Source organism: Strix uralensis, chromosome 15 (assembly GCF_047716275.1).
Source record: "Strix uralensis isolate ZFMK-TIS-50842 chromosome 15, bStrUra1, whole genome shotgun sequence".
NCBI classification, from domain to species: Eukaryota; Metazoa; Chordata; class Aves; order Strigiformes; family Strigidae; genus Strix; species Strix uralensis.
In genome coordinates this window covers 19960355-19985715 of record NC_133986.1, presented here as the reverse complement: position 1 = coordinate 19985715, position 25361 = coordinate 19960355, and the positions used below count along the sequence as shown (strand labels likewise).

The following is a 25361-nucleotide window of genomic DNA, read 5'->3' as shown; positions in this document are numbered from 1 at the left end:
AAGGTCTGATGATCTTAATGCTTCTTGCATCTCTCTTCAACCATTCCTGAATTAAAACCATCCCAATACAAGCATGAGGTCAATAACAACGTCACCCACCGGATTTAACATTCACAAAAGCCAGCAGGAACATCTTTTCCTCACCCTGTGTCAGGAAAGGAGCAGCACAGTTCTTCTTTCAAGCCTCCACTTCAGCCCTGTCTGACCTGGGTCTGGGGTACCAGAGGACAACCTCTGTGGCTGCCGGGAGGCCTGTGCTGGGTAGGTACTCAAGGGCTGCTGTTTCCACAGGGTTGCTAAGAGGCCCTGGCTGAGACAGATGGGCAGGGGTTGAGCCCCATGCAGGGCACAGTTACGGAAAGGTTACACTTGGTAGCAAAGAAGAATGAAAGGCAATATGTTTGGTGCAAAGCAGCAGAAGGCGCCAAGAATGGGAGAAGGATGCTGTGACTGAAGGGCAAGATCTGCTAGCAGCGTAGCTCCCTGACCACCTTCTCTAGCCAGGCACAGCACAAAACTTGCAGGCTGCAGGACTCTGGGGATGTAAAACTGACCCGGGTCAGCAACAGCCTTAGGGGACAAATGCTAGCTCTGTTCTCTCTCCAGAAATAGGAGAAATAGTTTAGGACAGACAGAAGAAGTGTTGTCTGTAAGGAACCAGAACTTCAGGTGATGAACAAAACTAACTACAGTAGGAGACTGTCACCTGAGAAAGCTGACCACTATTTGGATTCCATCTGCTTCACAAGGTGCTGAAAATGAGACACAGAAATAGATCTCCACTTCCAAGTAGCCTCAGAAGACTGTTCAGATTCCTTAGCTGACAATCATGTCAGGCCTACAATTTCCACTACCAGTACCGCTGCCTGGCCTCATGACAAGTGGGTTTTCACTAAAACATGACCTCTGAAAGCAAAGCCAATACAAAATGCTAAACCTTTATGGTTTATAAATATGATCCAGTTGTTGAACAGCCCCCTCTTTTCAAAGCAGTGGGAATATCCATATCCTTCAAATTTATTGAAGGCAGCCTCTGCTACTGTGGCCCTGCACTTCGGCATATAAGACACGCTTCATTCTTAAACTGTAGGAAGAACAGTCCAAGAAGCAAGAAGATAGCATTCATCACTGCCTCGTGCAGCTCTGCTGCAGGTCCTTGAGATTCCAAGCATCCTCCTGAATGCAACAAATTGAATGCCTTTGTGAATGGTCTGAATGTCAGTCCAGCAACAAATTCATGGTATTATTTCCTCCATCTGGGACACTGCCATACTTGCAGCTATCAGAGCCCTAGGACTGTAATTTTCAATGCTGCTATGACAAACAAGGACAAAATATCCACCAATTACTTGTACCTATTTCTGTTCTCTTGAAAAGTATGTAGTAAATGTTTTCAAAATGCAAGAATACTTATTAAAATAATGGTATTTAAATAATTCCTTAACAAAAAAAAATTAAAGTCCATAAGAACAATTGTGATAAACTATCTAAAAGAAGCTACAAAAGTACAGAGTCGCTCAAGCTTTATGTATCTTACTGTGCTGCTTTAATTTGCCAGTAAATGCACTAATGCATTCAAAACCTATTTCAGGTTATGTTCCTAAATGGAAACACATTGTGGTATTCTCTGACTTTTAGAGGTAGCAAAGACCGAAACCCAGCCAGCTTTGCTCTTACATTTGAGTTTAATCTGCCATACTCTCAATGCTGATAAATCTGACTGAAATAGGATTTCCAGGTTATCACACACACAGTTTTTGAAAATTTTCAGGGTTGTTTTGTTCCCATTTTTACTTTAATTAGCTGGCATGTCAATTAAATTTTGGTATTTCAACCTAGCTCTCACAAAGCGGAAAAATGTTTCAAAGCTACTCTATGTCTTTTAATTATCACCTGTCATGTCTCAAGTTCAACCTCTGAAGACCTGAACACCAAACGCTTTCTGTAAGACAGAAGAAACACAGTTCGGGGATGGGTTTTTGGCATGAAGTAGTTATGGATGTGCAGTAATAAATTTAAATGATCAAGCAGAATATAACAGATAGTTTTACCTTCATATGAAAGAAATCATAAATTCAACGCCTGACTGGGAGTATTGTAAGTGAAGAAGGCAACTACCCTAAAGGAAAATCTATGGCAGATCAGTAAACTCTACAAACCTCCAGTGTCCTATGAAGCTATGAACTATATACTCTTTTCCATCTTTTGGGACCAAATTAAGTGAAGAACAAAGAACATTTCTACCGACTTCTGAGTTCATTTTTCATACTTGGCAGAGGGATTTTTCTCCTCTCAATTGTTCATGTTTTAGTCACAGTTATATAGATTTAGTCTGGATTTACACCAATAGAACTCATATAAGACTTTCAGCCTCTGTTTTTCGAAAAGATAGAATGATGACAAATTCATGCAAATGACTACTAATCTCTCATAAATAATGCCAATCTCAGAGGGTTAGTACATTTTTAACATGCCTTAGAATAATCTGCATGGCATATAATTCCTCCTTTTTTGGCATGACTTGAATTGAAGATGGGCTATGAAAGTGGAGATTTATGCCTTTTTAAGAAACTATCTTCATCAGGGCAGTTAAGTAAATACTTGAGAACATGGATTTTAAATCTCTTGATATTTAGTTAAACTAATACATATTCATGTGGCAGTGTTCATTTTTAAAGAAAAGCCTGGCAATTTTCATTATGAAAAAACCAGCATAACATCTTCCGTATCTTTGCTGTAACTCTGACAAATATTTGTATATTTTTATCTGTTTATTTTCTGGTGAACAAACATATCTGTGCCACCTGCTAAAATTTGTTAAGGTTAAGATTAAATTTTAAAGCAAAACCCAATACATATATATTTACTCAAAATGACTTCCAAAAGAACTGTTACTTAAAACAAATGGCAACACTTGGAGTGCAAATCAAGGGACAAAATTATGGCCACCACATTTTTCTTTCTTTAAATTAACTGGAAATTTCAAAGTGCAGTAATATTTTCCCTCTAACAGGTATGTATATAATTTTTTTGGTGAATCAAATCCAGAAGTCCTGAAGAGAAATAAAAATTACCTCCTCAGACTATGATAAAAATGCAGTTTCTTTACTTTTCAAGAAGCTCTGATTCCATAACTGGGATGGGTTGAGCTAGTTTTTCTGACTGATTTTGGCACTTGCTGACTTGCAATCCCAAATATTATGTTGTGAGCAATCTTTTCCCCCCCCGCAAGCTCTACATTCGTGTATTATGATGACTGCTGTCTTCGACTGAATGCTCAGAAAGTTTCCATGCAGAGGACCAAACTAGGAGGAAAAACAAAAGAATCTGCACCAGCACATGACTGACAGACAAAATACAAAGAAACACACTGAAAAGGCCAAAATGGATTTTATTGGGCCAATTGTCTATGTGGCTGTCACATCAGGGGAGGTCTAAATACAGCGTACACGTTATAGGTTTCTTATGCTGACAAGAAACAAAGAAAAAAAAAAAGAGTGGGGGCAAGAGCTAATTTTTATCCATTAATGTTTCTGAGCAAGCAACAGTAATTCAAATATGCTGCATATTTTTTTGGATCCTGGGGAATGAAGAGACAGATTATTAAACTTATTAATTTATATTCACAAAATATATTCCAATTACTAGTAGTTTCTGACCCTTTCTGGCCTCACAGTCATTGCAAGAACCTCTTTAATTACTTGGCTCTTTTGCAATAAAATACAATTAAGCATTACTAATTATTTGACACAAGATATTTTAAGTACGGAAGAGGCTAACCAGTTGCTATAACAACATAATTTAATGAACTTGACTGGCAGGTATTACAGATTCTCCCCCCATGGCACAACAGTTTTGAACTGCACCCCCACTTTCAAACCTATCATCTTTGTTGCAGTTTGTACCTACAATAAAATAAGAATATATTGAATAGAAGAGTGCTGAAAGAATTCATAAACCCATCAATTTGTCACAGTATTTCACACTTCAGGATGATGTATAAATGTTAAGCAATTAAGATAGAGGTGGGAAGGCTACTGATTAAAATAAAGAATCTATCTGGAAACAAGTTCTTCCTCTGAAAGACATAAGTCTGGGATCACGTTATAAATTAAACTAGACAAAAGCAATTCCAGTTCCAATTTTGTATAATAAAACAGTGACTTCTCCTTGCGAGGGCAACAACTAAATATGTCACGATGTATAAATATTTCTTAAGAAATCTTGCAACAGCATTAGCAGATGTGTAGAAAAAAATAATATGACAGATATCAGAAAATTCTAAAAACTCTTGAAATTTCTTTACATGATTCCAGATAATGTTCACTGTGTTCCCCAAAACGATGCCTGGTCACAGAGGGAAAGTGGAAGCTAAGAAGTTACCAAGCTAACAGAAGAGCAGTTTTAGGGAAGTATATTATGACAAGACTGTGTAACTTCGGGAGCACTTTGCTCTAGCTTATAGCTAATGAAAATTACTGTTCACCATATGAATTTGGACAATCACTCAGATTCAAATTTTATTTTTAACACAATGAAAGGATGAGTAATTCAAAGGGAATTCAGAAAGGTGCTTAATTTTTACAGGTACAGAAACATCATTCCATAAAGAACTGGTTCTGTAATTTTGAATGCAGAAAGACAATACATACACAAGCTTCACAGAACCAGAGATACTGTTTAATTCCAGCAAATAGACTTATGTTGTTTATAATAAAATACAAATAACATATCCAAGTTTTCTTACCTTTTCACTTCAGTTACTGGATACTCAAATTTAAAGCTAACAGAGGGTATTTGTGTTTGTTTTTACACGGAGGCTAAATAATTTCTTGAAAAAGTTCAGCTCCAATAATTAAAACTGATGGGAATCACTAGAATTTTATAACTGTATTATCTGTCCCTAACTACAACCTCAAACATAACAGAAGAAAAAAATTCTTGACTGATGTCTGATATTCACCTTCACCACCAAACCTTTCTTCTTGACCTTATAACTTCTTTAGCAAGTCAGTCCAACTTGTGAGTAAACCCCAGCCTCACAAGTGCTTTAGAAAACCACATACACTGACCAATTTGCCAGTATCAAATCAATCATATCTCTCCTTCCTTGAACAAATAGGCAAAACCTACCTCTGCTCCTCTGCTAGTCAGTGTTAGCAGAACACAAATATTTGCATTTGGTTCCACAAATATTTCCAAAAGAGAATTTAGCTAAATCATAAATTAAGAAACTACTCAAAACATTAAGATATTTTAGTAACATTTAGGAAACACAAAAAATACAGAAATAAACACAAAATGTTTATTAGTAGTCAAAACTAGTTATCTTTCATTGCATAAACAGCATCAGTGGTTTTTTGCTGTGCAATTTGATTTTCAGATGCATCTCAGGGAATTTCCAAGTAAAATTGTGTGTCTATTATTAAGCATAACATTCTGATTCTATAACAAAAACCCCGATCAAGGTTTTGCTTTGTTTGCCAAAGATTTTAAATCTTACATAAATTTAAACTTATTTTATTCTTAAAATGTGTATGGAGTTTTAAAAATTCATACCTTAAATTCTATGAAGTATTTCAGTATAACATACTTGAGTATTTTCATATGAAAGCTCTTAGGAGGACATATTGCATGAACTTCTGGGGGTAAAAATTAAGGCAATATCACCATCTTTACCACTCCAGCATTAATACAGAAGAACAGCTGATAGAACAAGTGTGTCAGAATTAATCAAAGGATTCATATACATGTATCATATTTACAGAAATGAAAATAAATTTAAAGGATCAAAGAAGTGTTTTAGAAGGACAGAAATACATTAGGGTTAAAAACAACTTATACACACAAACCAGATTTTGCTAGAAACAGGCATATGGGACATTACATTCTACCTCCAATGTTACTGCCATTCTACAGGAGGGGAAAAGAGCTACATATAATACAAACATGTTCAATTTTTCCACACACTACTGAAGTCTACTGGCTTAGGATTTCCACACTATTTAATCAAGTATCCACTACTATTTGACTTGCCTCTTAAAGTATTTTCAAAGAGGGATAGAAGGCTATGTGATTTGCTGTTTAGTTTTATTTTCAAAGCTACTACGAAAACAATACATTCATTAGTCAAGAATGGAAATTCACATCTCAGAGGTGAGATCTGTTAGGCTGTAGGATGCTATTACTGATGCTATTACTCCACCCTCACCTACACTGAAGCACATAGTCCTTACGTATGGAAAGAATCTTTCTGCAAGGGCCAGTACTGAAAAATTGAAACTGGAGCTTTACATCTTTTTCTGAAAATAGTCCAGATGATGATTTTCATTAATGCAAGCAAACACAGAGTAATTTAACTTCAGCAGCTCTTAGACTTGTCTAATTGACTGCTTAACTTTGACTGCACTGAAAGTGTATTTTAATATAACTATGTAATCACTGTATGTAAAACATACTAATAACTTCCATAATTTATGTATTCCAAAGCATTACGAAGGCTAATGAACCTTGCTGTTTTGATTTATCATGCAAGATAACCTGGTTAGACAGTCGTTAAGAAGACACTTTCTCGTAACACAAAATAGAAGTTTACGCTAATGGAAAAAGTACTATAAAATACATCTTACATGTACATAAAGACTACTCTACCCATTCCAGAATTTTCTATAAAATTATGAAAAATTCAGAAGTGTGAACAATTATTTGTCAAAGGTCTCCCCAGATTTTTTCAAGGACAGGTAGAGTAACTCTTATTTTCATAAAGCTCTGGCATCTTCTAAATGTCTCACTGGCATTATCCAATTAACCTTGTGAGCACCTCATCTTCCACATGGAGGAAAAGGCAGAGACGTTAACTTATGTCACCCGCCAAAGCCACGTATTCAAAATCATCACAGGAACAGAAGTCTGCCAGTGTAAAAAATGGTGGTCTCTATTGGTAAATGACTGATTCTTATCAAAATAGTTTCTTGAAGCAGATTTAATCCACAATTTTAATACAACCAGTAAAAAATAAAGTAACTGCCCACTTGATTAACACTTTTCTTCCTCAATATTTACAAGAAGCACAACTCTTGATTAATCCCCAGTTTGCTCACCAGTTTGAGAACCACATTAGAAGTCAAGGTTGTACCATTATTCCAACTTAGAGAACAAGTTTATTTCCTTCTGTTGAAACTAAATGAGGATGAAGTTTAATAGGTGCCATGGAAATTTCAGGAGTCTGTAGTTGGGTTGACATGTTCTATAGATAAATTTATAGGTGGATTTCAATTTAAACAACAAAGTTGCTTAGTCTTTTGGGTAAGTTTGAGAGCTTTGATGATAACTTGTAAATACATTTAGTAAAAATAAATAGATGTAGCAAACTAAATTCGCTGCAGAAGCCAAAACTAAAAAGTATTTGAAGTTTTTGCTTTATAGGTACAAAAGGCTGTAAATTTGAAGACAGTTTTTCAAGCCATAATTTACTTTTCTTTGAAATCCTGTATTAAGGAGAGAGGTGGGTAGAAGAAGACATACAAATCTTCAAATTAGTTGGAATCTGTGAACCTCAAAGGGCTAACTTGCTTTGATATATGTAGATGACTGTGAAGTAATTTAGTATTTTACCTACCATGCTTGAGAGCACAGCCGTGAGAAATGCCAAGTGCCTTGTCACCTTGTTCTTGCCCCGAGTTCAGATGCAAAGAGCCTCAGACCAAAGCTCTTGCTTTTCTTGGGTCTCCACACACACTCCCAGAAAAAGATTTCTTTAGTAGGATTGTCACCAACACATTAACATCCTGCACACAGTTGCTTCATTAAAAAAATAGGCTCCTCCTTCCTTCTGTGTGAATGTGCAGAGTGAAACAATTGGTGTTGAGGATGTTCACACAGTGTGTGTTTCAGAAGGACTTACTTTGGCCTATCCCTAATCTGGTTTCACAGACTCAGGGTTCATGAGGAAAGTACAGCTCAGCTTTGATTTCAGTCTTGTCCAAAAGGAAATAATTTTGTATATTCCAGGACTGCTCTACAATGTGAATTAAAATAACAGAACTGGGAGGTGATATGGAAGACTGACTTAAAAAGTGTACTCCAGAACCAAACTAAAATATGCCGCAATATTTTTAAATGTTTCTTACTAAAAGAATGATCAGTGGGGGTTGGTTAGTTTTTTTGCAGTCTATATGCAGTATATCTTTATCTTTCTTCCCCTTACTGCATTTTTAAAAGACCATTATGAACATTATATGCCAAGTGTCAAGTCTAATTGAGTTGGGATTGTTACTTGTATCCGAGGAGATAAGTATCCTAAATACGCACATGTAAGATCTTGATTCTATTGCTAAATGGTGTCAGAATTCAGGGTACCTCCAAAATAAAGCTGAAAAGTCAGGTTTATCTTCAGTACATGGAAACATGACACACACAACAATGGCGATACAGTAGTACATCTAAAATACTTGCTTTTGGCAAGTAAATTCTATATTCATAAATAAGAGGGACATTCTCAGTAGCTCATAACACTTTCAGATTCTACAAAGTTCAGAAATTATATAGAAAATGCATGTGCTGACATACAATACAAAAATACCTATTTCACTTATTCCACAGGAAAAAAATTTAAGTAGGTTCTGGGCACATTTGCTGTTATGTTTTATTTCAGACAGACACAAACTTTCTAATTCAGGAAAAAAAGCCTCACAAAAAGGGTCAAAGAGTAATTTCAAAGAGTAGTTTTGTACTTACAAGAAGGCAGTCTGACTTCTTGGAAATTAAAATATCCAGGGCAAGGGTGGTAGTATATATTTTAGATATGCTCTATTGTAAAATAAATGAGTGTGTACCTCACTGATTTCGAAATTAAGTTTATCCATTCATGGATAGAAATAATTTGGCCTAAATGTATTAGTTACTAAATTAATTCTGCGAATTAACTTAATTTGAAAAGGGCCTTAATACATGCTTGCTTTCATGTATCTTTCCTTAATTTATTCTGAGTTCTTAAGATTCCTGAAGTTTTCAGTCACCCACTTCTACCTTTGCAATGCTTAAGTATTTTTGTTGAATTTTGAACTCCTGCTTATTTCTGCAAATCAAGTGGGTATTTATATGAGTCACTATTTGCTGGTGCCTAGTCTGAGTCTTCTGCAAAAACCAAAGTGAAATATGGCAGGGTACAGATGTCATTGTAATGGTACACTCCTCTCTCTCCCGTTCCTTCTGCCTGTTTTTAAACAAAATCAAGTTTCATTCTCACAACTCCAGCTACATTCTAAAGTGTTCCATAAAATTCTAGCTTCTTCTCGTAAGAATTTTGCTAAATCTCTTAAGGATTTTTCTCAAAGTGTTTTTCTACTTTTAAAGAAAATACATTTTCTAGTTCTAAGAATGTGTGTGATACTTCAACCTTATGTTTAAAATGATTGTATTTTTAAAGCTAAAATTCAAAAATCACTAAGCATGTCTTGGGAAACCTCTGGAAGAACTTAAGAATTGAGATCATTAGTAAACCAAGCATGTATTAGAAAACAGTGTGACTGAATTATTTTGAGTTAAATTTTGCACGTAGTTAATTTTGGAAAAAATGTGTACTCTTAAACACAGAGAAAAGCACAGTACAAAACCAAGGTCATTACATCTTTAGTAATCTAGGAGGGATTACTAGCCTGTAATCAAGGAGAGAAGAAACTCATGGAGGGACATTATGTATGGCAGGAGAAGGAGGAAAAAGAGATCAGGAAAAGATAGAACTGGGAGACTGAAAACTATAAGAATCTTCAGAACTCAGAATAGATTAAGGAAAGATGAATGGTATATAAGACTTAAGGACCACCATAGAAACATTAGGATTGAAAAATAATCAAAATACCAATAAGCATGGTGATTAAAATATCAGTACTAAAAAAGGCAATATACATACCCACATGTATTAAAAATGGAATACATAACAAAATTCTTCAAATTCTGTTTCATATCAGATGTGAACAAAAATGACTCCATTTACATCATGGATTATATTTGTAGAGACAGAGGAATAAAATATCTTTTTCACTATATTACTCATAAGAAACATTAATACCTAGTTTGTGTGCTGAAACTTCCTTAAGTTCGTGATGATTTTACAAGGCTGAACTAGATGTTGAGAGCAAGTTTGCTTGAATCAGTTTAGTAAAACCTGAGGGAGCAGGACCTAGGAGTTAGCACACAGGACAGCTATCAGAGTTAAACACTGCTGCTGGTCTGCTACTCCTCCTTCTCTTTTATGGTTACAGGCAAGTCGTTTATGAACATGGAATATCCCCATCATAAAACAAGGCTATATCTGCTTTTACTAGACACGTTGAAACTTCAGACTGAATACCATACCCACACGAAGTACTTCCAAGGTTCTTTTAGAGGCTTACATAAACAGTGTCAGGCCTAACTTGTATGTACTGTTCATAAAGAAATTGTGGCATGTTTTAACATAGGAAAGGACCATGAAGGATTCACAGTAATCCCTGAGTAGCAAAAGTCTGATTTCACCCTGTTCTTCTACCTATATAAGCCAAATAATTTAAAACTCCTTGCAGTATGTAAATGGTAAGATAGCAACCATTAGAAAATACTCTCAACTAAGCAACAAAGCTGTCGAATGATCCAGACAACAAGTCTTATGGGGAGTGTTTGAGGGACTGGGGTTGTTTATTCTGGAGAAAAGAAGACTGAGGGGAAACCTGGATCACTCTCTACAACTACCTGAAAAGAGGTTGTAGTGAGGTGGGAGTCAGTCTCTTCTCCCAAGTAACAAGTGATAGGACAAGAGAAAACAACCTCAAGTTGCACCAGGGCAGGTTTAGATTGGATATTAGGAAAAATTTCTTCACTGAAAGGGTTGTCAAGCACTGGAACAGGCTGCCCAGGGAAGTGGTGGAGTCCCCATCCCTGGAGGTATTTAAAAGTTGTGCAGATGTGGTGCTTAGGGACATGGTTTAGTGGTGCACCGGGCAGTGTTAGGTTAACAGTTGGACTTGATGATCTTAAGGGCCTTTTCCAACCTACACAATTCTATGATTCTATTCTATTCTATAAAAACAATGTGACTGATACTGATCTATATACAAAGGGGTTTTTTTAGTCACCTTGTTGCAGGCATTCATTGATATTTACACTTCAATAAATCCATGACTCAGTTTCTTGAAATACCAGCTACTTTCTTGAAACTTGGTAAAAATTCCAAAGTTAAAATAAGACATTGGAAAAATCAACAGTCTAATGGACACCAGCACTACCATCTCCCAGTTCTTTCTAGAACTAAGCAAACAAACATTTGGAAGACAAAGAACAAGAACAACGCTGGACACAGCAGGGCTAAGATCAGTCTTCCCAGTTATGAGCAAATTATTATACAATTCTGAAGTCCAGTTGAGCCAATAACGGAGACATGGGAATTATATGGTTAAAATTCTGAAACAGAATCCTAGTATAGAAGGTTCAACAGAAAATAAAAATTAAATCCAACAATTTACCTGCTTGCACTGTACTACCTTCTATCTTCTTTTCAAAGGCATTAGGAATAGGTTAAATACCCCACAAAAAAGGCAAAAATTGTGAGGCACCTAAGGTAATGCTTGACGTTAAGATACTTGATGGTTGTAAAGCATTTCAGTTTTTCTTTGGCCACAAATAGCTAACTAGAGAATCTCTAAAATTATCATTCAAGAAAAAGCTACCAGTTGTTGATCAAGTCTTTCACAGCTGGAGTTGAACAGTAAAGGGGTCTGGTTTAGCTCACTTCCACAGCAGAGGGAAGGAAGTCTGATCCTCAGCAAGTCTCCCAGATGATGCAAAATGGAATCGGACAGCAAGAGCCTTGTTACAGTACCTCAAAGTGGCCCCCAAGACATTCATCATGCACTGAACGTCAAACTCAGCATTGATTCACTAACAGAACATTAAATACATCAAAGAAAATGCTGATGAGTGACATCCTGGCATTGGCCATCCTGGTGAGCCATGTGAGCAAAGAGAATTAAGTAATTTGTGGAATGGTCCCTAGCTGAATCAGGTCAAATGCAGAAGAGGACCCTGTAAAAGTAAATATGTGGTCTGTTAAGACTGATGTGTCAGACAGGACAATGGTTGAATTTAAATATGATTTCAGGGGAAATAAAAAACTACTTGGGAGGGCACACTGTAGTCTAGTGGTTACACTGTGTTAAACACTGATTCTGTGACAGGACTAGTTGCTGCCTTTGAACTACCTGTACATCAAAATACTGGGCAGCTTCCTTCCTACGGTGATAGTACATTAAGTGAAAGGAACATTACTAAAATTTTTTACAAAAAAAAAAAAAAAAAAGAAATATTTATGTCATAAAATCAGATGTACAGGAATAAGTGAACAAAGAAATCTACAGCTGTACAGGTTCTCAAAGCCCAGAGAGCAGTCTAACCTAGGAGAGAGAGAAGTACAAGCATGCTGGAAGAATCTTATTAACTGAAGGAGTGTGCAGTTTGCAACTTTGAATCAGAAAACAATATAATCTTGTTAGAAACAGTAACAAAGTTAAAGTACATTCTTACCTCCCTAAATCCAGAAAAATCTCTTGCTAAGTTATTTCAGGCAAATCAACTATAATCATCATGGGTAAGTCTCAAATATGTGGTTGTTGAAGTGTATGCATGGTCAAGCTGGTTCCTTTAAGGAAAAAGCGAGCAGTGGCAAGCTGAAAGAACTGTATCCTCTGGTTTGCAATTGACTGTTTCAAAACCTATGTGCACAGCCTCCAAAGAACTGACTGTCAAAAATATCAAATGTTTTAAATTGAAACATCTAGAAAACAGTGTCTGAAAGACATACTTAAGAATTTCTCTCAGGAAAAACCTGAAGCCCTATTAAAACCAAACATACATCCCTTCATCTCACTTTTTGATTAATCAAAATGGTAGTCAGTACAAATTTTTTCCCAAGTGTCCTGTTCAGAATGTCATCAACAAATATAACTTGTAAAGCATATAAATTGCACAAAACAAAGTTATAGGATCTAGAGCTGTGTTCATGCAGGAGACCCAGAAGAAAGTCAGAAGTAGTACACGGCTGCTCTTGTTTATCACTTGGATGTAACAATCCAGATCTGATAAACCATGATTTATTACTGTTTTTTCTTAAATCTAAATTTCTATTCCTCTGTGTCAATTACCAAGATAAATCTTCTTTTTTAAGAATCCTCAATGTGAAAATACATAAATAAAATACTGACTATCAAGGTGTATATACAAGGCCAATGGCACAAATTGAATGCTTCTATCCCTGATTTGCACATGGCACAGTAACATAAAACTTGCATGCCAGGTCTGATCCTCTGACACACTGAGCACTGCCTTGCAGGTGGTGAAGCATAGATGCTCAAACATTTTCACAGGTTTCACTTCTATTAAGATCCTTCATTACAGAAGACTACAGTATAAGTGCCCAAATGCTTTTGGCAACCTGCCTTGCAGACTCTAGAGCTCATATCTAAAGTGACTGGGAAAAGAGAAGGCTCAGGCCTTAAGAGTTCCAAATCTATCATATCTTATTTCAAGGGTTGGTAAGGGACAGGGTGGTCATCTATCATGTCATTTAAATATACCTACAGTCTTAAAGAAGCGTTGAAATGAATAATTAAGAAGATCATAAATTTTACACTACCCACAAAATGAACGTACTTTACGTTTTTCAAATACAAAAAAATGCATATTTCATTACAAAACAACATGGATTGTTGGTGGCACTAAGAGCTGGGTTTATACATTATTCACTCATGAAAAAAAATCATTAATTCAAAGATTGCCTGATGGTATTCATGCCCTTGTGCAACGCTAAGCCTGAGGAGGAGTGAAGGTGTTTCAAACTCAAAACTTGCGTGTCACCTGCTCTTGCTGGCAGTGGAACACTGGGAAACAGCTGCACACCGTCTAGTTACTTCCAGTTACACGTTGATCTGCAGCCTACAGAGGGATCAACAGAAAGAGTATGGCAAAGCTATGATGGGCGGGCAGTGTTTCCCCAAGGTCCTCAGCCCAGCCCACACACAGGAAAGAGCTGCATATGCATCATGAGAGATCTGAGCATTCCCCAGTTCGGCACCCAATGGGTACATGATGCCACTTACAAAGAACTGCAATGCGTGGGCCTGTCAGAATACAGTTTTCTGCCAGCAGGAAAATAGGAGCAGAGCACGGTGTGTAGATTTAATTGTGAGCAAGTGAAATTGCAGAAGTGGAAGGCAACAATAGCTTTAGCATAAAGAGACTAAGCTGTGTGACCCAAGGATGGGGACATTTCTCTCCTACTAAGGGCATACAAAGGCAGACTGCAAGTAATACTGGGCATACTGATGCATCACTGAAAGAGAGAACAGCTGTTGTATGAACTTTTGCCATAATTTTATATTTCTGACATCTCAGAAGCCTGTCATTTTCCGACTTCAAACCCTCTCAAGATGGAAAGAAGATACTAGTAGAAAGCCATAGTTCTTCACTGAATAAGGCTTTTTCATCAAATTAGTAGACATATGGACTATCTGGCAATAGTAAATGGTTGTTTTTACGACAGAAAGAAGTAAGCTACTGCATTTCACAAATATCTGTGTTGTCACCTTTGCTGTTCAATCTATACACATAAAAAAGGAGCAATTAGCAAGGGTGCAAAATTTGCTGGTGATATGAAAATATTCAGAGCCAATTAAAACCAAACTTGACTGAAACAAGTTGCAGAAGTTCACAGCAATGAATTATGTGACAGTAAAATGGCAACCAAAACCCGATGCCAATAAACACAAAATAATAACTATGAGAAAAGTACAGTATTGGTTCTGAATAAGCTGTTATCACCCAGAAAAATGACCTTGGTGTTTCTATAGGTTGTTTTCTGTTACATCAGTCTAGCACTCAAAAGCTGTCAAGAAGTCAGACAGAATATTAGAAATTAGTAAGAAAGGACTGCAGAAACCTGAACTACAAGTGATAAACTGTTTCACTCACTTTACAAAATATTCTGAATGCAGTTCTCAGGTCTGGTGCTTGGAAGTCTATGGTGTGTATCAAGTACGTTTTAACAAATCATACAGCAACATTCAGCTAAGGCTCCCACCTAACCAGAGTCTGACCAGTCTCCAGCCAATGCCACTGTCTGCTATACATCCCCTTGAACCGAGAAATAAATAACAAACAAAAATCATTTGTGTTACTTTGCCCATAAATACTGCAATCAGTTAGGTGAATGTAAAATTAATCTTGGTTTGAGCACCTCTTTCGATTTTGTTTTCCCACAGGGCAAGTAGTTGCCATTGCAGTAGATGAGGGAGACATCTAGGAAATGAAAAAGTCTGGGGCACAGTTCCATTAGTCATGGTTTAATCTCCATATCTGAACAAGCACTAATAGAACCTGTCAATCACCAGAAAATTTTGTGGGCTGGGGAGGAGTTAGAAAAAAAGCAGATGAGATATTGAATTGTATTCCAACAAGTGCTAATTTGGTGCATAAACCTTGCCAGGAGACATACCAAATTCCAAGGTAAATCTAAGTAAGCATGTTAATTTTACAGTATTTAGAAAAGCATTAGAAATAAAAACAGATTCTTAATTTTGATTGCAGCAGACCTGGCATCTTAATGATATAATTTGCCAACTTGATTGTACAATATACTTAAAGGATCAAGGGTTTTGAAATTTGGTAGAACACTTGCTTTTTAGAAACATACACCAAGTAAATATGCTGAGAAACACCTTAAAAAGAGAGTTATTCCTGATTTATCATTTGTATATGGGTTCTGTAATGCCAAAAAGAGTTAAACATGATCATATTTTTTTCCACATTAAAGTCTGTTAATTGTTGGAATTTAAGATCACTGATAAAACGGCTGTTATTTTTAATCACTGTTATGGTATTTCAGCAAGTCAGCTGCAGATAGAGATGAGCTACATTTTCTAATCATTTGCTATTTTTTTTTACTTCTCCCATCGTGAGCATTACCAAGTTTCAAAACAGACTGGTTACCACCAAAAACTGATTCTAAAAAAGTCAATGCCGATGTAATGTCAGTTAATATATAAAGAAGTTTGTTACAATGGTTTTAACTTCTCTCCTTTATTAAAAACAAACAGTAACACCAAAATTATTTTCCAATTGGTGTGATAATGAAGCGGCAAACACACTATCTGCAAAACTCCAAAGATCATTTGAAGAACGTAATTGTAGCAAGCCAGTATCATAAACGGAGGCAGTACTACCATGGTACCATGGTTGAACATTATGGTTGTAACTTCGTTGTGATATGCTTCAGAGATCTCACAACTGCAAGATCATGAGCGTGAGTGATAATACCTAAGATGATGATGTGAAATCTAAGGATTCAAAAAAGATGAAAATTCTGGAAACTTGCAAGAGAGACTGAAAGATGGGAATTCTTTACTTTTGAAATGAAAATAACAAAAACTCCGTAAATAACAAACACTTTAGAGATCATAAAGCATGCATACTTCTTGCCACTTTGCAGTTTTGGGCTATAGCATAGGATAATCCTGGTGTTCCTGTAAATGTACAATCCCACGAATTTTCAGCTTACTGCAATTGTTAATGCAAGCAACATTTCCAGATGAGACATAAAACCATAAAATATTAAAAGTGTTTTCCCTGTCAAGAAGACCAGGCCAATCCATCAAATGGTACATATTTAAATACTCAAAGTATCTAGCATGTCATGATTTAAGCCCACTTTGTCATCCCTCCAAAATGAAAACACACCTATAGGACTGACACAGTTTTTATGAGCAGTGCCTAAATCAGTTACTCAATTAAAATAAGTAAAATGGGTAAAAAGATAAAGGAATCTGCACTAGGGGTTTGTGAGCATAAAGCTTTGCTAGTTAAGAGCATAAATTTCATCACTCTTCTTCCTAATATTTTAGGCAAATACCAGCTTAAACATTCTACATCTTAAACGTCACCTCGAGTAACAATTTTTGCAGCAGTCCTACCTTGCGCAGATTGTGCAGTGTAGATAGAACAGGAAAAAGAACAAACTCAAACTATGTCTTATCTGTAAAACTGAAATATGTCAATACAATTCATTTTCTCCATTTCACTATAAGGTCAGTGTTTTGAAGCCACTTGTCATTTTGTGCAAACGAAAAGAATAACAAAAATAGTTAACTATGTAAACATAGGAAATGAAGATTTTTGAAGTAGAGAAATAGGATTTACAAATGTAATCCAAACGAAAAACAGAAGTTGGACAATCCAGTGCACTTCATGTTTTTGTCTGCTTTGTAAGCACATTTTTGCTGTTTAATAGCAATTAAAAACTATGATGCATGCAGTCTGTCTCCTCTTAATGAAGTGCAATATTTACAGATTTAAACAGAAATGGATTCCAGAATCCTTGCATTGACGAACTTCATTTTATGAATAATAAAGAGATGTGTCTTCATTTGCTTCTTTCACATCCATGCCTTTGCATGTATCGCTTTCACTTGGGTTAACCGGCTCTGCATTGCCATTCCATCCATGTTCTATCCAAAAGCAACATCACAGTAAGCTTTTCAGAATATTTTCTCATTACTTCTGCAGTATAGGTCATAGAATGTAGCCCCCAATAAATCTTTTAAATTTCATTTCTTCAAGATGTATTTCCATCAACTACCTCTGACAATTCAGAGAATGTCACTAAGTTATGAATTTTTCTTAAGGTTATGAAAATGTCGCACCACTTACGGCTCAGCGCGCACACACTCTGCAGTTCTCTATCAGAGCAGCATCTGGTCTCCCAGGTCAGATGCAATAAAGAATCATTTGCTGACCAGCTGTTCGGAGGGAGCAACCTTGGAGGAGGGCTCGCTACACAAGACAAAACTCGCTGTACGTTTAAATTTTAACAGGCTCTAAATAAATGAACGAACTTTGATCCTCTGACAAGGCTGCCTGGGAAAGGGAGACAAAGGATTATAAAAGGAGGGGTTACATAATGGCTCTTTGGGGAGAAAATAGCAAAGGGACTTTTTTTTTTTTTCTAAGCAGAAGAGTAAAAACTATGTGCAGGAGAGGAGTAATGAACTTTCAGAGGCTTTGATGGTAACTTTAAATAATACTTACTGAGGAAAGTAAAACCATAAGAAATAAACATTTATTATTTTCCCCTCTGTGTATTTCTTTTTCTAGCTAGAGTGAAGAGTGTTTTCTTGGACCCATTAGCAAGTCCCAATGGGTATTTACTTGTTTGTTTTTCCTCTAAGTATCACAAATACCTGATAAGACAAACTGCTCAGGGAGAGTGTGTGCTAACAGTGAATTTGCAGGATCTGTGCTCATCCGGGAACTTAAATAAGCCAGTTGCAAGGTACAGTCCATTACCGGGGAACAGACAAGGATCTGCCTCCAAGAAAACTCTCAGGGAGGCAAGGAGAATGACAGCACTGTAACCGAGAGCCAGCAAAGGTGTGAGCACAAGGATGATGGTGAACTTCAAACCCAGCAATCTGCACATGCAGCAACAGAACCAAGCAGTGCTTGTGCCATCACTTCCATTGTTTGCCCAGGCTTTTTGTTTCCAGCTCCTGCAAAGAGTTTCAGAGGTAAGTCCCAACTGCAGAAACAAATTTTTCCTGTGAAAACCCTGAGGAAATCTCACCACATTAATTAGATTAATTAGAACTGCTGCAAGTGGAAAAATAAACACCTCAACTTATCTCCAAGAGTTGAGTGAGCTGTTCAGCAGAATTTATCTGTGTATTCATTGTATTTCACAGGGACATGCTATTACAGATGTTTTCTTCTTTTACTCCACCTAGCCACTCATTCCAGTATTTCTTGGAACACACTCACACTAGATAAAAGATTTGGTTGTGGCTCACATGAAAAAGTTTAAGTACTTGACTGCATAGCAGATGGAATCATAATTACCATCAAGTGTAATTTTACACGCTTTACTGTTTTGACTTTAGACTGTGTTTATAGTGACTTTGGAACAAGAAAGACGTGCTGAAGTTAACCAAAGCCAATACTTTATTGGTTTACCTACAGTCTCTGTATAGGTTCTGTTCATCCTGCAGGTAAGTCTGAAGTTATTGTAATAACAGATTTCACTCCAAACATTTCTTAGTAGAGTGGCTTTTATTTATAAATTATTTATATGTTCAATTACCTTACTGCCAAGAAACCAGAGGTAATTTTTGAGCAACAACTGCAGCCTAAGTGAAGTTTTTGCTTGGACAGACATGATGGTTATAGGTGTGATTCTTTTCTTGTTGCAGTATTTCTTATCTGGTAAGTGAGGGTGGTTTTTTTTTTTTGTAACAGTGTCTTTCACATACTTTACACGGGGAGTGTTTTCTTTGGTAGCTATACCTACAAATATTTTTAGTGCCAACTACAAACATTTGCAGACTGTAGCAAATATTTATATAGCATTCAAGCAAATATTTACAAAAATACTCTGAAATCATCAGTTACTTTAGGTGCAGAAAATTTCTCTTAGAGTGCTGCATGCTAATGAGGAAGACAAAGAAAAACCCTCCAGGACATGGGACAACTCTGTGTTAGAGAAATCATGCGTTACATATGAAGCTTACATTTTTGTGCAAGAATTTAATGGTTGAACTCCTAATGTATGGGCTTTACGTTACATTGAGGTAAGTGCTTTTCATGTGTAGAGCTAAAAAGAGGACAAAAATTAAGCAAAATTATTTTCCATCTTTAAGTGCATAATTGGATGGACATACATGCATACAGATGTATCATGGCAGTTCCCCTGAAAAACAATCTGAATTTTCAGCTGAACTGACATTTCAGTAATGGTATCACTGAAAGAACAGTGCTGGACTAACCACAAGTAAATGTGACATCAGAAACTTAAAAATGCAAACTATTAACACTGGCACTGTTTGGAAATTTGGCAAGAACCTTCCAAGAATTCACAGTTATATCAGTCACCCATTTGACATTCCAGGAATGCCAGTGAATTTAGCCTATAACAATAAGGCTGACTAAATACTTCTTGAGTTCTTTACTACCTATGGTAATTTAAACTTTAAGCAATATCTTATCTGTCAACATTTTACTTCCTACAATTTCTTAATCCTTAAATCTCTCCCTATTAGCCTCCTATTTATTTATCCTTAAAAAAACCAAAATGCCAGTGTGTAACATTAAATAACCATTTTGATTGAGAAAAATAACATTCAGCCAATCAGAAAAAAATATAGTACCAGGCAAATAGTTACTAAAGTTACTTAAGCCCCATGGTTTTGAACAGTGTTTCTCCCAAAGATGGTTTTGTGTCACATGGAACTACAGAAAACAACTCCCTAACCCTCACCCCCCCCTCCAAACCTCCCTGGTTTTCTTTATCAGCTTTTCTGTGATTGTGCTGTAACTCCATGGCTGAAAGTCTCATCCTTGGCTTAACGACATGGAAAGCTAAAAAGATGCCCCCAAACCCTGCTTTTCAAAGAGATTGCTTTGTCTGCTGAAGCAAATTATAAATATTCCCTAAACTACCAGAATTTATTGAGAACGATGTCTCCACTGTTACATTTGGCATACAGTCCACTTACTCCTTCCATTTCCAAACAATAATGTTAGTTAGAATTAGTAAGTATTGGTTATGATCCAGCCTGTTAATAGCAAGATTGATCCATGGGGTGTTTTATAGCTTGTTAAAAGTTTATTAGCTATCGCAGACCATCAATAAAAACTGTTTAATTGGCTAATTGCTACAGCTGCTGCTGTCAGTGATTCTTCCCATGTATACAGTAGCATCTACTCCTGAACACTACCTGTCTTGATACTCTTTTTATGGGAGACTCTTATTGAAGATATGTGTGATAATGCAGCAGTTTTTACCCCTTAAAAGCTTGTATGAGAAACAGTAGATCAGGTTACAGCTGCAGCCAGATGAATCTTTTTAAAACATAAAAATTAAAAAATTAAAAGCCTTTCAAATGTCTTGGTCTGATAAGTAGCGACCTCAGAAAGTCAGTGCTCTGGTGGGCTGACTAGGGATTACTACAGTATCTTTGTTCAAGCCTTTATTGCAGCTGTTTCACAATCTCACGTGGCCAAGCAAGTATTTGCATTGAAAATCATCTAGCAACCAAACATTTGGCCAGCTGGAATTATACGAATGACAGTATTTCACAATTATTATTAGATATGATGTAGTTTTATTTGAATTCTATTTCAAGAGATAAAATTATCATGTTTGATGTGCAGAAATTTTTCATTTTCTCCATAAACAACTTATTCTAATTGCTTGTAATATGAAAATTGTGTTTAAATACATCAAGAGTGTACTTTTGCTCACTAAAACAGCTCTTAAGTGTTGCATATGAACAGCTGACTGCCATGCTGTACTGCAGATGTCCGCATGAGATTATCAACTCTTCCAATGTTCTCAGAGCAACCCAGAAAGTCAATGTGACATAAGGAATATCATCAAGATCTTGCCTGTTAGAATCTGTTGAATAATGTATATATTTTGGGGTTTCAAACCTACACTAACCAAGCACAGCTCTTCTATCAATATGCATTCTGGGCAGAAGTGCCCAGGCTTTCACCAGTGAAGAGCACAGGCCAAGTATTCTTCCGAAACAGGGTTATACTCGTAGAAATTCCTAAGAAGCAGATGCATGTAGTGTTTATTTATTTATTTATTCATTCATCTATTCCTTCTGTAGATATTCAAACACTATACACTTGAAGAGATGAAGCCCTCAAGCACTGCTCTAAAGTAGGTATTTCTACAGTACTCCTCCTTAAAAGTTCTGAGTGAAGAGCAGTAGCACAACAGCTGAGAACAGCTTGTTATGCCTGTGAATTTATTTATAAGTGTGCAAGCTGAATAAAGGGAGAGGGGTGTTTCTAGCAACAAGTTCCTCTAGACCTTTCAATTATCCTGCTGCCAAAGGGTATTGTAAGACAGCAAAATATACACACACACACAAGGGATCTAATTTCAGTTATTTCTATAGATCATCTAAGGTTCATTTTAAAACTGCATATCCCTTATGCAGCACACCTACTCATTCCTGACATTCAAATTCTAAAGCCAGTGTTATACACAGCATATTCCATTTTACTTTGCCTTCCAGCACCAACTTGATATTAATACAACACACAAATACTACACTCTGAAATCCAGGAACACACTATTTTTGCTTGTTGAACAACAACAGTGCAGTTATGACAATCTTTCTCTTGTGGCCTCTCTCTGCCCTGGATTTTGTGAGCTATGAGCACAACAGTCATGCAACAGAGAGTATCGTCCTAGCAGATTGTTAAATCTGCTTGCTAATTACACAGTAAGTGTTGATCAATGCTGAAAGTGAATTAATGCATTACAAAGACATGACATGTATCTTAAGCTACTATTAAGGCTACAGTATTCTCAATAATGAATGAAGGAACAACAAATTTTAACCACAGTTCAACAGGATAATCACTTTTCAGAATAACAGTTTATGGTACAAAAGCCTCAGTGATTTCAAAGCCAGCATGAGCTTAACAAGTCATAAAAAAAAAGGTCCACTGCAATTCATATACTGCTTTAGTGTCTTACACATATTACTTTAGATCATCTCTACCAATTTTTAATTGTGTTCTAATACTTCTTACCCTTCAAAAAGGCATCTTTTAAACCTACTTACATAGAAGGGCAAGGGAAGAGGAAGAAAAGATGTCATAATCAGATATATGATTAGCACTGCCATCTATAAGTTGTGGATAAAAAAACCAGATTCATTTCTCAGTGCTGTGCTGCTGCTTCCACTCCAGACCCTCTTGTTTTCTGATCATTTCCTAGAAATCCACCAGTGCAGTGTACAAATTTACGAAGATCCTTACAACACTAATTCTGCACAGACACAACATATCAGAACCTGAGAAGAGAATATTGTCTACAGTTCTGCCTCTCTGAGATTTGAGAGAATTCACAATCCTGGTCCTCAGTTCCATGTTTGAGATAAACAGAAACTCCTGAAGCTCCTGGGAGCTGTGATGGTGGCTAGATGTAATTTATCCTGTGCATGGTACCAATGTCATGGGGCACTTTTTGACAGCTTTTGGGATATTTCAGTCAATCAATCATCCTCTGTTTTATCCAACCAAAATGACTAAAAAAAATATGTTGCATAAGAGGATTTAAATTGGTATACAAAATAAATATTAAGGTAAAACATATCATTAAGTTTCCCTTCTCCCTGTGCTTTGTTTCCAAGCCTCATAAGTCTCCTGGATATTCACAGATATGCAAAGCTTTAAAAAAAAAAAAAAATGAGTCTCAGCTCCTGATTATAGCACATCAGTACTGGGATGCAAATAATAAATAAATTCTGAAACAATATGATGGTCAACAGAGCATTCATAAAGCCAAAGAAAAGGTCACAGAAGATGTACAGCTATATAACAAGGCTGAATTCAGAAAATACCTAATTGCTTTGTGGGGAAATCTAAAGGAGAACAAAAATTGAGAAAAAGACATAACTTCCATTGAAAGTTTTTCTTCTAAGACAGAGTCAAAAGGACATGCCTGCTATGCATCAAAGACTATGGATAAGCGCCGAGCAGAGCACGCAACTACAGACTCTGTAGGCTACACTGCAGTCTATCACCTGCCCTTTTAGGGCAAATCTCTAAGACATTTGTGGTTTCCAAAATCTTCCACCATGGAATGGAAACCTAAAAACAAGGATCATGACAGATGGCATCTTGAGACAGAACAGCCAGCCTTATGGTATGTGACAGAATCATGGTTTTGTCAAATTTCTTAAGAGCAAGTTTTGCCAAATAGGAAACTAAGTGGAGAAAATTTTCTTCTAAAGTAACAGTCAGCAAGTCTTATGAAAGACCATACTGAACCTCTTCTAATACCATCTGTTAATACCAGATGAAGATGTGAGTACTGGGTTCATGATGGCAATCATTAGTATGTTTTCAGTTGTACCTTGATAAACCCCACATGGCAGTGAATGTCACAGACTATCTGCAGAGTACTGAGTAAGTCCAGCTGGGCTGATTAAGAAAACCCAGATGGAGAAGCAACTTTTTGTACTATTGTAGGTTTTAAAAGGCTACTGTTTTCCTTTAATACAAAGAACTAAATGACTTGACAAGATTGGAAACGTGAGCAAAACCACAAGCCAAGATGCAATCAAATGCTTCAAGGTTTTGTTGTGATTGACTGAAAGATAGTTCTCATTTAAAACAACATATAGCTGTTTCACACACAAGATGGCTGCTCATACAGTCTTTTACCAAGAATTTGATCCATTATAAGGTAATATACAGCAGCTCTTCCTGGCGAATATCTGAAACTGGAAATCTCTCAAACTTAATGAATATAGTACTGTTGACTGGTAAAAAAGTAACACTGCATCCAACATGACCAGAGAAGGGGAAGAATCCATGAGTTTTGGAATAACTTTTTTAGCTACTAACTCCCGATACAAGAAGTTACTTGCCAGTAACAACCTTTATCTAGTGAAAGAGAACAAATTAAGTGTTACCCACAGTGGAATCGTCAGTGTTCTTCCTGTAAAATGCTTATCATGCTACTGAAGATAATCATTAACCTCACCGGCACCTTTACAACTTCTCAACATCATGACAAACAAATCCCAGGAAATATAATTCATTCAACCCCTTGTGAACAATCCTTTTGGCAATGACAATATATTTGATATCATCTATTTGGTTTGAAACATTAATGCAATATAAAAACTGAATATAGATACCATGAGCAGTGATTTTGTAAGCATGATACAGAAAATTCTCCATGTACCAGTCAAGTAGCATTTAGAATGAAAGTTTAAGGTATGATATTTGGGAGCTGAGTATTAACTAATTATAAAAGATTACAGTGTGAGAAAGATCACTGTCATCCCTGGCTATCAACATAAAATGCGTATATGTTTCAAATATTTAATTCAGGCACTGAAAATTACACACAAGTAATGCAGCCTCAGGATAGAATCAGCACAAATCATTTAATCACCTTGATGTAAAACACAGATGAACTTGCATGATCTGTTCATAAAACCAGTCAAACTCATATAAATCAACAAGTTTGAATTAGTATTTTTTCATCTGTAGCACTGCAACAGTTTTTGTTAGACTGCAAAACTATACTTTTACTTAACTGAAAACAGTCAAGCTGGTCTTTTTCAGTACGTCAATCAAAGAGGGTTAGTACACTGGGTAAGAGATGAAATTACATCATACCAGTCATTAACTGTGCCCCAAATGTTTTTAGTTGTCATACCCTTAACTTTGGCATTACTGAAACCTCTGTCCACCTTAGAAAGCCTTGACATCCTACATAGTAGGACAGTACTATCACCACTAAATGATCA

General features: G+C 36.4%; 2 protein-coding genes across 8 annotated transcripts in view; one reads left to right on the top strand and one right to left on the bottom strand.

Annotated features, from left to right (window-relative positions):
* Positions 1 to 18296, top strand: part of TSPAN4 (tetraspanin 4) — a 501360-nt gene extending 483064 nt beyond the window's left edge. The window contains exon 9 of the transcript XR_012631035.1: positions 18175 to 18296. The gene's annotated coding sequence lies outside the window, so the exon portion shown is untranslated. The remainder of the gene's footprint in view (positions 1 to 18174) is intronic.
* The window catches only part of CHID1 (chitinase domain containing 1), a 117169-nt gene that overhangs the window by 13841 nt on the left and 77967 nt on the right, over positions 1 to 25361 (bottom strand). The window lies entirely within an intron of this gene.